Raw genomic sequence first — 12849 nt, 5'->3', positions numbered from 1 at the left:
CATTACGCCCTATATAGATGGAAGGAGGGAGTATGAATCCATGTTATGTCCAATTAAATTTTTTCGCTTGCTGTATAATGCATGTAACCTACTCATACCAACATTTTAGTGCATTCCAAATGTCTATACTACCGCTGCAATTCGAACTAAATTTGAATTCGTTTCTCTATTTCAATAAGAATCTACAATCATGATTGTTGCCAACTTCAACCATCATAGTTTCCTTGATATCCGCCAGATATAAATCAGATGGCCTGTAATGCAGGATGGCAGGCACACCATCATCAACAACTCCGTTTTTTATAAGAGTAGAGATAAAACATATTAAATGTAGCATACCATGTTCATAACCACACCATGTGTATCACCGTTATATATATCCACACATCCGTCGGTTTGGAACACTATGATAAATTCTTCAAATATCTGAATTCGCTTTTTAAAATGAAGTATATATGATCTCTATTCGTCTTTTACACCCACACAACCCTCTTATCTTTGTAGCTAGCGCTAACTTTCTCTTGCGCATGCACACGCCCGCATCCCTCTCACCCTCCCTCAGCATTCTCTAGTTCCATCACGCAAATTCGTCTTTTCACTTCAGGTCATTCACCCACGGTGTGTGTAGGCCCCCCAGCTCCTTCTTGATGGCACACATCGATCGATATGCCTCTCTAGCCAAGTGTGCCTAGCACAAACACAAGCTTCCCCTCTTCTCTTGTCACCGTCCATACCACACTCCCACCGCCCTTTTCATCGTTCTCGTACTGGCACACTCCTCCCCCTCGATATAGTATGCCTCTCGTACCACCTCCTACATGCATCCCTCTCTCTCTATCCTTCTCCTCGTGCCTCATTTGCTTCTAACACACACATGCATGTATACCGATCGGTCTCCCAACATATACCTAGATCGACTTTAACTACCCCCCATCGATCGACGTACCTCACAAGTTATGTATCTCCTTTATCTTACAAAGGGCGATTGATCTTCCTATGTAGTTACGTCTGCTTACCACAGCCACATCGTCCCCCCTCATCATTCATGCATGCCTCCTGACCCGTCTCTCACACGCACGTGCACAGACAACAAGCAGCCATCTCCTCTCTTATTGATATTGCGGGCGTGCCCACAATTTGTCTAGCAAGCCTATCCCACCATTTGTTAGAAGCAACTCCACTACCACCCCCTCCAACACTCTAGCTCTGTCTCTCTCCCAACCTTATTCATCTCCTGCACATATGCATGGATGCCGATCGATCTCCCTTAATATATGAGGAAGATCGATCTCCTTAAGACATGAGGTAGGCCTCTATCCTCCTCCACACATATACGAGCCATTGTACCTCTATAGTTAATTGGGCCTCCCTCTTCCCCCACCACACACCGATAGTCGAGTGCTGCAGGTAGGTATCCATGCCATAGAGACAAACTGCACATGTCCCATCTCACGTTCCAGTAGGCCAGCCACTCTATATCTTTGACGTGGGCACACACAAATTTGATGGCACTCTTTATCGATCGCGCGCGCACACACACACACACATCATCATCCCTCTCTTCGATTCTATGGACACCTCAAGCCGATGATACCTCCACTCTCTTCTCGTGGATCGCCCCCTCTATATATATGTTATATCCAGGACTCTATTTCACACACATTGTATATGTAAATTTTTTTGATTGACCCCCCCCCAACAAAAAAATTCTCAAGAACCCACACACTATATCTCTCTAGGTTTGTATCTATCTCACACAACCCCACGTAGGTGGTGTACGTATACAAGAAGAGAATAGGTGCACCGTGCACGTACTCACGCTTCGTGCCTAGCCACACCCGCGCGTGTACATGGTGGAGCCCATTTCTCCACAGAAGCTGAATTTATTTTTGAAACATCAAGTGGCCAGAGACTCGAAAACTTATTTGCCCATTAGTGACTTGTCAGGGCGGTGGATTTTAGTTTGTATGATAATGCTGCATCCACCTAAAGTAACGAAAGTTCTTACATAAACTTCCTAGTAATTCCCTCTTCGTAGGTGCAGCATTAGTCCTAACATTTGTAATATCACTTTGAAACTTGTAATATTGCCGTGTCCTATTCCTGCGTTTTCAAAATCCTGCGAATCAAACAGGTTCTGCGTTGGTGATGATGTTGTGCCTCCCATCTTTCACCAATAGCCGTCGGATCTAGATCTGAGGCATACAAACCAAGCTTCTCCATTTTTGCAAAAAGATGCCCGCACTTGTTCCCTATTTACAAACAACTCCTTGTCTCTCACAATCTAGGAGTAGAAGGCCGTGGAAAAATCTGGCGCGATGGCCGCTGCCGGAGCCGTCCACCCCCAATCTTGGTGTTCCGTGCAATGCACGAGCATCTACACACAGGAAATTATGTCGAACGGGGCTAGTTGTAAGCAGGCTAGCTCTACAGCCATGATGATAGTGACTGCAGACGGTGAGGCTGACTATGGTATGCTGAACACGGTGCCTATACTCAGGTGTCATCTCTGGCGCAGGGTCTTGTCACTTCACTGTGAGGAGCAGCACGAAATAATTTGACCAACGGGTAGTACAGTGCTAGTACTCCTACTACTACATTGGTAGTACTACTACTAGTACTAGTAGCACCACCGTCTAGATTTAGGAGTACTACCACGTCCACCGGCACTGAGGAACATCTCCAGGTAGTATTGCTTGAGGCCGCCAGGGCGAGGGGCCGCTTGGACGACAGCTTCGTCTCATTGTTCGACGAGGTCCTCGTTGGTTTCCTCGACAAGTTCACCGTCGCCAAGAAGCTTGCGGACGACTTTGACGTAAGCCTCCAGCCGACGCGACCAGGCTCTGCGATGCCCGCCATCCTCAACGGCCACTATGGTAACAACCTCTTCGACACACTGGTGGCCCTGCGACTACCCGCCGTCGCGCCAAAGAATGTCCACCTCGAGGTCGCGCTCGCCGCGCAGCGCCTGGCGCAGCAAGACACCATCGACATAATCACCCACGTCTATGTGCAAATCGTCCACAAGGACTACTACATGCAAGAGGAGGATGATAGGACGCTGGCCTTCTTGGAGCGCAGGGCAACCTTGGACGGCACTGTTCAGAAGCATGTTGAGCTCGCCGCCAATGCCGCTGCTCCTCACACGTCAGTTGGTGACCCGGCGCACTAGGGCGTGATGATGTTGTTGAACGTTGATGGATCCGTATGTATTTTTTTCTTTCCGTCAAATCCATGTAGTAGTATATGATACTACAGTGATTATCTTGTCAGATAGCTGAGAAAACAGGAGGGAGAAGAGATGGCCGTGGCACGGACTCCAAGAAAATTGGTGTCGGATGGGACTCGTTTGGGTGGCGTGTGCGGTACTTCTAGACGTGAATGCTACTGAGTTATGGCCCATGCCACCCCACTATATCGAGCCTATCGAGGTACGTAGAACAAATTTCCTTCTGTCTGTGCTCAACCCTCCTCTATCTCTCTTCTCAGCCAGCCAGCGGACGCGTGGAGCCCATCGTTTGTTTGCTCACATGCAGCCCCACATGTCAGTGAAAACGCAAGAGGACCCACTGAACCTGCAAATCTTTCACCTCGACGTGCTGGTGATGAAAAACAAATCCAATAAAGATCTTTAGTGGCCGCTTTTAGAGTTACTCAAGAGTAGTAAGATTCTATTTACAGTTTAACCCAAGAGGCACATCTCGTGGCTTCAACTACCACTCTATTTTCTTTCATGACATGACCTGGATGTTGGATGTCCCACGTGTCGTCAAAAGGAGGAAGAACCCGACCAAATCTTCGGTTCTGCTATCAGATGAGATTGGTGCACTTGTTGATACTCCTACTAGAACAGAGGCTAGACATGAGACTAGATGCGAGGAAGCAACGTCTACTTCTTTACACTCGAAGAAGAAAGAAGCACGCAGGATCGAGCCTCTGCAGATCAACAATGAATGCATCGAGAAGGCACTAATCCAACTTACAGGAGTAGTAAAATGTATTTTTGTGGTTCTTGTTTTCTTTGGTCTTGCTTTTCTAGTCAAAATTATCGTTGGAGTTCGTGCAAAACGGAGGTCCGTATGGGGTCGTGCATTGGAGTTGGCCTTACAATTTGGACCGCAGTTAAGGAAACCGACTATCGGCAAACCCCCACCTCGCCCGCCGCGTGATGGCTGAAGTTAGAGAAATGACGAGGTTGAAGAGATTGCTCTAGCACGGAGTCCAAGAAATAATATGGTGTCAGATGGATGTTGTGGTGGTGGCATGTGCCGTACTCCTGGACGTGAATGCTTGTTCTGGCCCATGCCACCCTACTACTCCTACTACTTACTCCTACTAGTATATAGTATACTAGTATCAAGGATTCGAGGTGCTGGTTACGTACAACGAACACATTAACATATGGCTATAGCAAAAACACCCGCCCGATTCGCGAAGCATGTGAAGCTAGTACAAATTTAGAGAAGCGACTCGAAAGCCATTCATAAATTTAGTAAGTTTATCATAGGCATATCATTTTATTACATACAACAGGTCATCAACCCACATCGACAACGAGGATACATTATAAATACTAAAGTTTTCACCACACAACAAATAACAAGCCATGAAATGAACTTGAACTCAACCATTCCGCGGCGTTGGAAACGCTTGCTTTGAACCACAAGTGATTCTCTGGGACGGGCCATCTGTTGTCGATCTGGAGACCAACGCAGGACCGATCATCAAGGCTGAAGCGGCCTACTATATCAGTACGAGGGTAGGGAACCACCCAAATGTCCGAGGTATAGACACAGTTGCTTCTCATAAATGTGTCAACAGCAGTTGGATCGCCTTTCACCATCATCGGATAGTTTTGTCCAAGGAAGAGCGAGTTTTCTCCAAGACTATCAATTCTGTGCCAGGGAGAAGGAGTTGGCACTAGCACACTAGTATCCATCCCGAATACCATGCAACGGGTGTTGGAATAGGTCCGGAGAGTGCGACCATGGGAGACATTTGCTTCCTTACCAGTAACATCATCAGTGGGTTGTATACACACAAGAAGAGGTGATCCATCGGAATTAGTTGCCAAGAGCCACAGAGTATATCGGCGCTGCTCGTGATCATCACCATCGTCATCTCCCCCTTGGTTATAAATTTTTTCAAGTATAGGTGGTGGGATGTTCACAGGACCTTGGAAACACAAGAAGAATGTTAATTAGTAAAGGGAAACTTGCTAACCTGCATGCATGTGGATGAAACAATTATAATTATGGTGGAAGACAAACGTACCGAAACTACTAGGATGCCATGCAAAAACAGTGCCACGAGCACTACTAGAAAAAGGGCTATAGATGGGATTGACACTAATGGCGCACCAGACAAGCGGTGCGCCATTAGTATATACTAATGGCGCACCACCTTCTGATACGCCATTAGAGTTGAAACTACTAATGGCGCACCTGGCCCAGGGTGCGCCATTAGTATCAATTTTTTTTTGAACTAGTGCGCCTGTCCAAACATACTAATGGCGCATCCAGACACAGTGCGCCATTACTAGTTGTAACTAGTAATGGTGCACCTATCGAAAAGTGTGCCACTAATGTTGTTTTTTTATTATATTTTTTATTCATTTTTTTGCAAAACTACTAATGGCGCACTGTTCCACCGTGCGCCATTACTAGTTTAAACTAGTAATGGCGCACTGTGGGACAGTGCGCCACTAGTATTTTTTTTTGCAAAAGTACTGATGGCGCACCACCAGAAGGTGCGCCATTAGTAACCTGGATTACTAATGGCGCATTTAGAGTTGGTGCGCCATTAGTAAGTGGGCAGCAACAAGATATTTTGGACAGCCTCTCCTACCCACACTCACTTTCTCCCCACTTCATTCTCTCCACCTCCTCCTTGTCTCGGGTGCCTCCTCTTTTTCACCTCATTTCCACCATAGATTCATTCAATTTAAGTGGTTAAATTACCTTGTTTTGATAGGTAAGTAAGGGGGGAAGCTATATTTATGTTGTTCTCCCTACAACAATGTGCACATGCACTTTTTATGGCCTAGCTAGATCTATGTATGTTCGTGGTATTGCATATGTTTGTGGTGTTGCATATGTGTTTGTGTTTGGAGGTGTACCGGTATTTGAAATGCGATAGTTGCCAATATTTTGCCGGAATGTTGATTCATTTCCGTTTCGGCGAGAATTTTGGCATTAAGCATTCTTTCTGGTCCTATTTTTAGGGAAAGTCATGCCAAATTTTTTCTTGGTTCTAAAATATCGTTTTGCTCTACCCCGCAGGCGACCATGGTCCGCACGATGACCGAAGGCATCGTAAATAGGTTTTTGAGGTCCGCGAAGGCCGAGATGCTTCAAAAGAACGAGACAGAGATAAGATGTCCGTGTCGAAGATGCAAGCTGAAGAGCCTTATTGCGGACCCGGAATCCGTGCAGGTGCGGGACCACCTGCTCTTGCGTGGTTTCATGGATGGCTATTGGTGGCAAGGTGATGAAGATGACTACGAAGTCATCCATGGGGGCCGGGAAAGAAATGAGGAAGGGCAGCAAGACAACCACCACGGCTCGGGCGGGCGAGAAGACGAAGAATCCCCAGGAGATGATCACGACGGTGATGCTGTACGCAGTCATCATGTAGAAGATGCAGGACATGATGATGAGGAAGATGCCGGAGCAGACGACGGGCATGATCATGAAGATGATGATGCCGGCGGAGCAGACGACGCTGGACCATCGATGGACTGGGTGCAGGACCCTCATATTCAAGAGCTGCTTCTCAAGCAGATGGATAACGCAAGAGCTACCGCCCAAGAGAAAGCCAAGATGGATCAACTTGAGTTAGACGCGGTTACTCCATTGTATGAAGGATGCAGGCCCGAGGATACCCACCTGAAAGTAACGCTCATGGCTCTGGAGATGAAGCTAAAACACAAAATGACCGACGCATGCTTCGACGAGAACATGTCATTCTAGCACGCACATCTTCCCAAGGGGAACCAGTGCCCGACCAATTTGGAGGAGGCGAAGAAAATCGTGTGTCCTCAGGATTTATCGCACGTGAAATACCATGTGTGCATAAACAATTGCATCATTTATCGGGACGAGCACGCGGAGTCTACCATATGTCCGGTGTGCGGCGTCACTCGATACTAGAAGAGGAAGAAAGCTCCTCGAAAAGTGGTGTGGTACTTTCCGATCACTCCTCGTCTGCAGCGGTATTTCGCGGACCCTAAGGTAGCAAAGCTCCTGCGTTGGCACGCGGATAGGGAAGAGAAGAAGCAAGAAGATGACGCAAATGATCCGGAGATAGATAAAAAAGACAAGATGCTGAGTCACCCTAAGGATGCTAGCCAGTGGCAAGCGTTGAACTTCGAATACCCAGAATTTGGGAAGGATCCAAGGAACATCGTGCTGGGCACGAGCACCGATGGAGTCAATCGGTTTGGCAGCCAGAGAAGCACACATAGCACCTGGCCTGCGTTTGTGTGGATGTACAACCTTCCCCCCTGGTTGTGCATGAAGAGGAAGTACATTCACATGAGTATGCTAATTGAAGGGCCGAAACAACCAGGGAACGACATCAATCTGTATCTGGGGCTGCTGAAGGAGGAGCTAGACACACTGTGGAAAACGCCAGCCAATACGTGGGACGCCGCAGAGAAAGAATATTTCCCTATGAGAGCCGCACTGCTCACGACGGTGCACGACTATCTCGGTTACGGATATCTTGCGGGGCAGTTAGTCCACGGATTTTCTGGATGCGTAAGGTGCATGGATGACACAACGTATCGCCAGCTAGATAGAGATCCCGGGTCTTCGAAAACCGTGTTCATGGGACATCGAAGGTGGCTTCGCGACGATGACCCGTGGAGGAAACGCAAGGATCTGTTCGATGGTGAAACCGAACCCCGAAATCGCCCGTGTACGAGGAGCGGCGAGGAAATAGACAAGCTGTTGAAAAATTGGAAAGACTGCCCACTGCCGGGAAAGAAGCAAAAGGCGCCAGAGACGGGAAAGAAGCGAAAGGCGCCAGGGCCGCTGCTGAAGGTATGGAAAACGAGGTCTGTTTTCTGGAACTTGCCGTACTGGAAGATCCACCGTGTGCCTCACAGCCTTGATGTCATGCATATCACGAAGAATGTGTGCGAGAGTCTGCTTGGTACCCTGCTCAACATGCCAGAGAGGACCAAAGATGGGCCGAAAGCAAGGGCAGACTTGAAATCAATGGGCATCAGGAAGGAGCTTCACGCTATATATGATGATGATGATGATGAGGCGAAGCAGGACACAGAAAGTCGTCGCAAAGGCAAAAAGACCAAGAAGACCGGAAATGACTACCCTCCCGCGTGCTTCACTCTAAGTCAGGAGGAGATCGAGCAGTTTTTCACCTGCCTCCTAGGAGTAAAACTTCCTTACGGTTACCCGGGGAAGATAAGCAGATACCTAGACCCAGCGAAGCAGAAGTTCAGTGGGATGATGTCTCACGACTGTCACGTGCTGATGACGCAGATACTTCCAGTTGCAATCCGTGGGATCATGTACGCGCACGTCCGTGAAACGCTATTTGGCCTATGCAACTTTTTCGATGTCATCTCTCGGAAGTCGATTAGCGTGAGGCAACTCAGAAGGCTACAGGAAGAGATCGTGGTGATACTATGCGAGCTTGAGATGTACTTCCCGCCCGCATTCTTCGATGTTATGGTGCATCTGCTGGTCCATATCATGGACGATATCATCCAACTAGGGCCGACGTTCCTGCACAGCATGATGCCGTTCGAAAGGATGAATGGTGTCATCAAAGGATACGTTCGCAACATGTCACGTCCAGAGGGAAGCATAGCCAGGGGCTTTCTGACCGAAGAGTGCATCTCCTACTGCACGAATTATCTAGGCATCGAGAACCCCGTTGGTCTGCCCGTCAACAGGCACCTCGGCAGGCTCGCTGGATGGGGTCACTGTGAGGGTCGCCGCAAAATGCATGTCGACTTCGAGGGTCGACTCGCCGACTTTGAAAGAGCAAACCTAGTCGCGCTACAACACATAGACGTGGTCGATCCTTGGGTGGTAGAGCACAAAACCTTTATTAAGAAGACGTACAATGACCGAGGCCAACAGAGGACGGACGGAGATATACTCAAAGAGCACAACTCATGTTTCACGCGTTGGTTCAAGCAGAAGCTTCTGTCGTACCCTTTACATGAGGATTCTTCCGCGGAAGAACAACTCATATTCGCCTTGTCACAGGGCGCCGAGCACAATCTGATGACCTATGAGGCATACGATATCAACGGCTACACATTCTACACTGAGGCCAAGGACATGAAGAGCGATGGTTATCAGAACTCCAGGGTAACAATGGAATCCTACACCGGTAACGACAAGGACAGATACTACGGAAGGATCGAGGAGATCTGGGAGCTGAGCTACGCTGGAGAGAAGGTCCCGATGTTCCGTGTGAGATGGGCGAAGAGCGTCCTAAAAGAAGACCGGCATTTCACCACCATGGTTATACCTGAAGCCAAATCCAAGACCGCGGGCGCAAACATCACCGCGAAAAATGAGCCATGGGTACTGGCTTCCCAAGTGGACCAATGCTTCTTCATTACCGACCTGTCAAAGCCCAGTCGTGTTGTCGTGAGGAGAGGCAAAAGGAAGATCATCGGAATGGATGGAGTAGCCAATGAGCAACACTTCGACAAGTACGGCGACCCGAGGATCAAACATGACGACAATGATGAAGTAGCAGCATACACCACAAGAAGAAGCAGGACCACCCTACCTAAAGGACGTTCGTTCCACAGAAGAACTCCATTTGCGAAAAACAAGGGCAAGAAGATTGTGAACAGATAGCTAGCTAAGATCGATTGTATTTAAATCGTAGCCTTCATTTCTTGATTGTATTTCATGGGCACTTTTTGAACTATCATGAATATTTTTAAATTTCATGGACACTCGATCTCGATCCCCTTCCATCTCGATCGCTATCCCACCTTGCCAGATCCGGTCCCCCTCGCCGCCGAGCACCCCCCGGTCCACCGGCCGCCGCCGCCGACCCCCCGCACCCTCGATTCCCCTACTCAACCGCCGCCGCCGACCCCCCGCACCCCGGGCACCCTCCCCCGCTCCACCGGCATTACTGTTTGATGATATTTTTTAAAAAAATTATTACTGTCTTATAAAAAAATATTACTGTTATGATTTAAACAAGTTTGAACATATTTAAACACAAAAAAGTATCAAACAGCATTTTAAATGCATAAAAAAAATTGTGGAGCCTGGGAATCGAACCCAGGACCCCCTGGTGTGAGAACTGGCTGCTGACCAGTCAAGCTAGTAGAGGGAACTTGGTGTGGATCAGGTCGGGTGGAAGATAACCTGTTGGCTCGAGCAGAAATCAAGAAAAATAATAATGGCGCACCAGGGTGAGGTCCGCCATTAGTATGGATGTACTTATGGCGCACCGAGGGGTGGTGCGCCATTAGTATTGTGCCGCCCCCATCCATATTTCCTCCCCGGCCCAAACGTATCCCCTCTCTCTCCCTCGCCCTCGCCCTCGATCCCCTTCCGCTCTCCTCTCCTGACGCCGCTGCCCTGCCGCTTCGACGCCGCCCCGACGCCGCCCCGTCGTCCTCATCTCCTCCCAAACGCGATCTGGATCGGGGCGCCTTGCCCCTGCGCCCATCGCCGGTGCCCCGTCGTCCCTGTCGCCCGTCTCCAACCACCGCCGCCTGAGGCCCCGAAGTCGGCGCCGCTCTCCCCGTCGCCCCACCTCATTGGACGCCATCGCCCCGCCGCCCTTGTCGCTGGTGGCCCGGACGCCGCCCCGTCCACACCACCGTCGCCGGAGCACCACCACCACCCGGACCTCGTCGCCTCCTCCCCTGCGTCGTCGTCGTCGTCCCCGACATCCAACCCGCGCCCCACTGCCCTATCCCTACGGCCCCCGTGAGCTCCCCCTCCTCCTCTCCCCCTCGCGCGCACGCTACATGAATACAGAAATTTCGTTGACAGTTACTTACCATGGGTGCAGTCATCATTTCGTTTTCTGATTAACCGATGTTGCTAGCGATGTACTGGGTTCTGCATTGTGGGGGGAGAAAGCTTTCAAATTGGCTTGTATGTACATGATGATTTTCAAAGGACATGTAGCCTAGTTATAAATTGGTCCTTACAATACATGCTTGTTTGTTCATCGACTGCTCAGGAATCAGTTGCAGTTACCTTGTGTGATGTTATTTGGGTCCTACATTGCAGTACAAGGCTCCAAATTTGGCTTGTAGGTACATGCAGATTTTCCTGGGAGATGTATTAGCTTATGTTGTTGTTTAAGCTGTGTGTGTGCTTATTTATTCAGAATCAGTTGCAGTAGCCATCTGTTTTTCTGTTTTTCTGGTAAACTAGTATTGGTACAAATGCATATGTTTCCCTGTGGAATACGTGTTAGCCTGCATCAGGGAAAGTATCTGTAAAATCAACTGACTTGTGCACTTATGATTTGAATGTCAATGCACAAAATTGCAAGTTAGGGCATAAAACTGGGTCTATGCTTAACTGGAGTAAAACTCACATCTGGGGGACATGCTGCATTGTTGTTTATGTTGATTACATGCTTTTTGACCCCATTGACTGTTTGAGGGAAGAAAATTGCTTGGGTGCAGTCATTTTTTGATTTTCTGTTACACTAATGTTGCCAGTGATGTCTCGGGTCCTGCATTGGAGGATAAAACTCTGAAATCAACTTTTGTGTACATGCTGATTTCAATGGACATATAGCCTAGCTACATTGTTGCTTGTATTATCAGTTGCAGTTACCATGCTATCTTTGCTTGCTTTTATCTTACAATAATGTTGCTATGATGTATTGGGGGAGAAATCTTCGAAATTGCTTGTGTATACTTTCAAGGGGCATGTAGCGTGTAAATTGTTGATAACAGTGCATGCTTATTTATTCATCAACTACATTGCAACGGGCACTCTTCTTGTAAACACAAATTCAGATTTATATACTATATGCTGGCATGACTGTTTTTATTAGGCAGGACAGTGCAGTAGTTGATGTATCTTGGGTTAATATTAACCTAACTATTCATTTTTCCTTAGGTTAATATTAAAATGTCCAGTGTATATATATTTGAAAATGATTGCCGCTAGATGTTAATTTGCTGGTACTATCTAGAATTTGGCACTGAAAAGCAAAAGCAAAAGCTAATTAACTGCTGGGTAATAGCACTGGTACTAGGTAGCTAAAATATGTGTTCTAAAACACTGAGAGCAGAAACACTTACTACATACATATGCTCAAGAAACACTTACTAACCAGAAAAGGTTTTGACTTGAAATGTTAATAGCATAGAGAGCACCACAAGTTAAACACCTCAATCTGTTAGTATTTGTCTGCATTTTCTCACATTCTTCTTGTAGTGGTTTGTCCAAAATGTTGAATGATACTGATTGGAGATGCATATATTGTTTCACCTCTTCACATGCCAATGTATTTTCCATGTTGTGATGGAGGCCTTTTTTTCCTTGTCCACCCGAGAGGCCCTTGAGTTTGCTGGAATGTCGATTAACTTCCGTTCCGGCAAATTCGGGTACTCCATATGAACTATTTTCAGCAAAGGTCATGCTGAAATTTTCCGTGAATTTTAGCATGACTTTGCTAAAAATAGGACACATGGGGTACTTGTGACTAATGCATGGGCCGGGGTATCTTAGTAGTTAATTAAGTAGGATCAAGTGCCCCGGCGTACTTGTGACTAATGCATGGCTTTTAGGGTGCCTCGGTGTCGATAAAAACCGAAATGATGAAAGCTTAGGCCTTTAGGGTGCCTCGGCGTCGAAAAACCCTCAA

At 47.7% G+C, this 12849-nt stretch overlaps 1 pseudogene; it reads left to right on the top strand.

Moving 5' to 3' along the window:
- Positions 1 to 6902: 6902 nt before the first annotated feature.
- The window catches only part of LOC147978397 (uncharacterized), a 36181-nt pseudogene continuing 30234 nt past the window's right edge, over positions 6903 to 12849 (top strand).

Source organism: Triticum urartu, chromosome 3A (assembly GCF_056163025.1).
Source record: "Triticum urartu cultivar PI428250 chromosome 3A, HENAU_Tu73, whole genome shotgun sequence".
Lineage (NCBI taxonomy): Eukaryota > Viridiplantae > Streptophyta > Magnoliopsida > Poales > Poaceae > Triticum > Triticum urartu.
This window is presented reverse-complemented; position numbering and strand designations above follow the sequence as displayed.